Source organism: Bidens hawaiensis, unplaced genomic scaffold, assembly GCF_021521415.1.
Source record: "Bidens hawaiensis isolate Kalapana, Puna unplaced genomic scaffold, B.hawaiensis_p1.1 tig00024240_1, whole genome shotgun sequence".
Taxonomy (NCBI): Eukaryota; Viridiplantae; Streptophyta; class Magnoliopsida; order Asterales; family Asteraceae; genus Bidens; species Bidens hawaiensis.
Window position 1 is genome coordinate 240,725 of NW_027493814.1, and position 6,058 is coordinate 246,782.

Below are 6,058 nucleotides of genomic sequence, written 5' to 3' on the forward strand. Positions count from 1 at the left end.
CTCATCAAGGATCATCTTCTTAGCAACTCTTTCTTCTTCTTCTTATGCACTATCCAAAAACGGTATGTTAAAAGACTTAAAAAGTCTATCATAGTCGAAAAACTCAGCAGGTCCGTTGCTTGGTTTTGGCGGTTGGTAACTTGTGATATCGGTGTTACACACCACCTCAACCTTGCTGGTCGATGTATTAAAGACACGTCTGTTGGGTGTCCCAACAACATAACCGACTAAGATTCCTTCATCGGCTACTTCACCAAATTTAGAATTTGTCTTTAAAATCGAACAAGGGGACCCGAATGGTTCAAGACCACTCAAGTTGGGCTTCCTCCCATGCATAAGCTCATAACACGTTTAATTAACTCTTTTAACCGTCAAGACTCTATTTAGGATATAACAGGCTGTAGCAACAGCTTCAGCCCAGAACACCACAGGAAGCTTCGAATCAGCCAGCATAGTTCTGGCTCCTTCAATTAACGTTCTATTCTTCCTCTCAGCCACTCCATTCTGTTGCGGAGTATACGGAGCGCTGTATTGGTGTTCAATCCCTTTTTGAAGGCAGAAGATCTCCATCTCAAAATTTTTGAACTCAGTTCCATTGTCACTCCTGCTGAACTTAACCCTTTTATCCATAACGTTCTCAACTTTGGTAATCAAATTCTTCACCATCTGAGCCATTTCATCTTTTGATTTCAGGAAATATACCCACGAATATCGTGAGTAGTCATCAGTGATCACCAAGCAGTATGAAGTACCTCCTAGACTTTTTGCATTCACGGGACCGAGGAGATCCATGTGAAGCAATTCTAGGGTACTGGCAATTGAATTGACCTTCTTGGTGTGATGGGATTTCTTGTGCTGCTTTCCCTTCTTGCACGGTAGACATTTGTCTTCAAAATTGAAACTTTTCAAGGGAACGCCCAGCACAAGTCCATTCTTGACAATGTGGTTCATCTTCCGAAGATGAATGTGCCCCATTCTCCTATGCCACAATTCGGACTCCGATTCGCTCGCTTTTGTCATAAGGCATGATTCTTCCGTGGCCATTTCAGTCGACCTCATATCCATAATGTACGTATTCCTCTCACGTGGAGCCTTCATCAAAATCCACTCCTCTGGTATCTGAAAACCAGGATGTAACACAATTGCTTCATTCTTTGTGAAGTGTACGGTGTACTCCTTATCACAAATCTGCGACACACTCAGCAGATTGTGCTTCAATTCTTCGACAAAGTTTACTTTTTCTAATGTCATCTTCCCGTAAGACACCGTTCCCATTCCTGTAATTTTTCCTCCACTCTCACCAGCAAAACTCACTCTCCCTCCTTGAACAGGTTTCAAATCGTGTAACAAGAATTTGTTACCCGTCATGTGCCGGGAACAGCCGCTATCCACAACCCAAAGATTATTGGCAGCCCTGTTCAACTGTTCCTGCACGATTAAAGCAAAAGATTAGAATCTAGGGACCCAAGACCAATTGGTCTTGGATCTATACATCCCAAACTTTGGCTTTCCAAAGTTAGTCTCTGTATAATTATTTCTGTGAGTCCTATTAGTATACCTCCTTGTAGATTGATTGTGAGGCCTTCCAAACCTTTGTGAATTGAAAGAATTATAGCTTGTGGTTTGGTTATTAGCAGTGTAAAACTGAGATTGGTTTCTTTGAAAACCTGAATTTGTCACATTTCTGAATTTTGAATGGTTTTCATTTTTACCAGTATTATGATTACCATTAGACTTATTCTCAGTTTTAGTAGGCCTCACACCTCTGAATCGCTGCTTCAGAGGGCAATCTGCAACAAGATGTCCTAATTGATTACACCTAAAACAACACCTATGCTCAACTTTTTTATCAACCGGTGTTTTAGATGTCGAGGCTTCATTACCGCCCGTTCGTCTCACATATGGTGGGACGTACGGGTTTAGTGGAGTACTCTTTTTATTCGTCTTATCTTTCTCTCCACCATTGGGTAATACCACCTCCTCTTTTGCCTTACCAGACTCGGATGACTTATCCGAATCCGATGAGACTGGACTTGGATCAGAAATTTGAACACTTGAAACAGGCGAACTTGTTTCGCCTCCACTAACATTTGGTTCTTTACAAGTTACTTTAACTGGTACTGTCTGAGCAACCTCAAAGTCAACAGATTTCTGAACACTAGGGTTAAAAGTGTAATTGTGATTATAAGGTGGTGGAACCTCATGATAACCGATTCCTCCTCTCTTAGCAGAGGAACCTTGATCACTAACAAGGTGATCAAGAATAGCAGAGGAATTTCTGAACTGCTCAAGTTTTCTATTCAGTTCCACCACTTTTACCTGGTGATCAGCAATTTGTTTTTCTCTATTAGCTATTAGTTTTGTTTTTTCTTCCAAAACTTCATAGCTTAGATCAATCACTTCAATTTTTTCAGCAAGTTTTGTTTTTAGACTTTTAATATCTTTTTCACAAGCTTTAATTTTAACTTTATAGCTATTTTCTCTTGCTTTTGTAAAATGATGATCTTCTTTTAAAGTTTTAAACTCAGCATCCAAACTGACATACTGATCAGTTATGGTTGCTAATTGCTCAGACAAGTTTTCACATTTAGAACAAGTAGGTTTAGAACATACCTCGGAGAGCTGGTCTTTAACATCTGCCATGAAAGCTTTTTCTTCTCCGGTAACCTTCTCATTTCCTTCAGTTTCAACCTTTGCCAAATTGGCCTGTTCGAAAGTTTCTTCAGAATGCAAGTTCCAGTTGTATTCACCATCTCCTCTGGAAATCATTGCACTATAATCTTTAGAACCCCCACTTTGCTGTGTAGACCTGCACTGACTTCGTTCCACACGCTCATTCCTGCATTCCTTTGCAAAGTGACCGTTTTGCTGACAATTGTAGCATCTTACCTTCGTCTTGTCGAACCCTGGCCTTCCACCGACAAACTTCCTTCCGGTTTTTCTCATAAACCGCTTCACTCTTCTCACGATCATGGCCATCTGCCATTGTAGATCCATTTCTTCCAGATCATCAGCATCAATCTGGTCATAATCTTCATCCAACATAGCTGGATCAACAATCTTCCCCTGAATGTAGTTCTCATAGGAAGCAATAAAAGAAGCATAGAGAGCAAATTTCTCTTCAGCAGATTTGACACTCATAGGCATCTTAGAGTAGTTGTTGCTAGGAATACTTGGAGAGCAACTACTCTTGCTTGCTTGCGGTTTAGAACCACTAGATCCACCTGCTACAAAGCAAACATCACCATTTGTGTTAACATTCACATGCCCCTCATGTGATGAGTTGGCGCCCGACTCTCCCTTCGAGTAGTAGGCAGCTGATTCAGTCTTCGAACCTGAACTAGTGTTGACTTTAGCACCATACATACCTGGATCTTGAACCTGATCCGTAGGTGTCTCCTTTCTAACCATGTTAAGCTCAAAGGTTCGGAGCTTGTTGACTGCCGTTTCCAGATCATATTGGGGAAAGTCTTTGTCTTCCCTCATCAGCACCGTGTACATCTCCCATTTTGGTGGGAGAGCATCAAGAAGTTTCTCAACTACCTCTTCTTCTCGGTAAGAAATTGAATAGTTGCTCAGTTCAGTCATCAGATGATAATATCGAGTGATAATATCATCTAAAGATTCATTCTTCAAATACTTGAAGACTGAGAACTGGGTTTTGAGCAATTTTATCTTCGAAGCACGGATTCCTACATTCCCTTCAAATCTGTTCTCAAGAGCTTCCCAAAGCTCTCTTGCTGACGTATACTTTCTAAACGTATGAAGGATCTCTTGTGGAAGTGCCATAGTAATAGCAGCATGAGCCTTGCTCTCGGCCTCATACATCTTTTTCTCTTCTTCTTCCATTTTGCTATACTTTTTGATTTGATCACGACCTTCATACTCCATAACTGGTGGAATATAACCATCCTGGATGCATACCCACATCTTAGCATCCTGGTATTTGACGTATTGTATGAACCGATCCTTCCATGCAACGAAATCGGTTCCCTTCAGCAACCTTGGGGCCTTAGTAGCTGACCCTGCTTCTACTTCCATCTTTACTAACTCAGAGATGTTAATTGACGACATCTTTCTCGAAAACAAAGAAACCCGAAAAAAATCAAAAAATTTTCTGAAAAGTACTGTAGGCGAAGTTACGGATAACTTCGCTTAAGCCTTAACTTCGCCGCTGATTAACTTCGCTGAAGAACTTCGCAGATGATTAACTTCGCTTAAGGTAAGCGAACTTAGGAGGTAGGCGGAGTTGTAGAGAACTTCGCTGAGTTAGGCGAACTTGAGAAGGTAGGCGAAGTTGTGGATAACTTCGCTTAACCTTATATCTTCGCCGAAACCCTACGTATCCTGACGGCAACTTCGCCTGATGAACACGGACGTTTTTGCAGATATGAAATCTGGATTTTACGAGGTTTTTGACGGTGCAAAGGCTTGAATACGATGGTAGGAGGTAAGATTGACTCAAAAACACAGAAAACACGTCCCGTGAATAGTCGAAATGGGACGATTTCTACACCCGCCTGAATATCCCGAACCACACAATCGAGCAAACGCTCTGATACCAATTGTAGGTTCCCTGGATGGATCGCACGAGATATCTCGATCTACTCAGGTGCGGAATCCCTGCGTAGATCGTTACGAGTATAGAACACGAATCACACGAACACACGAAACGAACACACGTTATATAATAACTCAAACACGTGATACGATATCACTATTACAGACACACGTTACAGCTCTCGTAACAACTCGAACAAACTAACATGAACAACTGATTCCCCACAAACAGCCGTAACCTAGGACTATTTATACACGACAACTTCGCCTGGCATGTTCAGGCGAAGTTGTCCATAACTTCGCTTGACTAACAAGTTCGCCTAGGCGAACTTATTAACAACTTCGCTTAAGACATATATAAAACATAATTAACATTACAGACTCGATTACAGACACTAGACTATGAACTACTGACATTATGCACCAACAAAAACCAAACAAAACCAAAAAACTAACAAAAACGAAACCAATAAAACACCAAATCAAGTGTAAATCGAGCACCAACAGCTCTGATACCACTTGTTGGCTCCCGGATTAACAAACGATAACAATAACAGATCTCAGATCTGTGAATATCCGATTAGAACACCTAAGGATCTAGCTCATAATTAACCTTGATTTAATGTTATGTATGTGTATATATTATCAATATATTAGATGTATAATGTTAAGGTGAAGCTTGAGAGAGAGCAATTACTCAAAAACTCTTTCTATTATTCTCAAAACTTATAATTAAAGTGAACAGTAGTTCACTATATATAGAAGGTGACCTGGTTCGCTAACATCCCCTAGCGAACCAGCTTCCCCTTCGTTACATAAATTAACATAACGAACCACCCCCTGATTCGTTAACATCCCCTAACGAATCAGGAGGGAATACATTATAATGTCTTAGTTCGCTAACATCCCTAGCGAACTAGACTTAACCTTAACGAACTAGTTAATAATAAACATTAAATATTACATTAATTAATAAATAAAACATTAACGATAAATACAAAGACTCTAGACGCAAAACCGTGCACTAACAACACCTCTACTAAAATTAACCTCGCCGCAGCGCGGCGGGTCTAAGAACTAGTTGAATCCAAAAATAATAATAAAAAAATAAATTCAAGTTTAGTTTGCCAAAATTCCGTCAGTTTCCATAACAATAACAATAATAATAATTCCACATGCAAACTCTCTGAAAAATATATAGATGTGTACAAAATAAAGAATCTCTCTCTTATTTATTTTGTATATTCCTCCTCTCATATTTTCAACTTTAATACATCATTATTGTTAGGTTTTAAAAAGATTATTAAAGTCATATAATCATATTTATATAGAAAACACAGTGGATATATTTAGTTTTAAATCTTGTTATTTAGAAGAATATAAAACCAATTTTATATACAAAAACCTAAAACCCTTATACATACATATACGAAAGACACACCATCAAGGTAAACCAACCATAGGGTGATTTGAAAATACCACATTTCAAGATGAAACT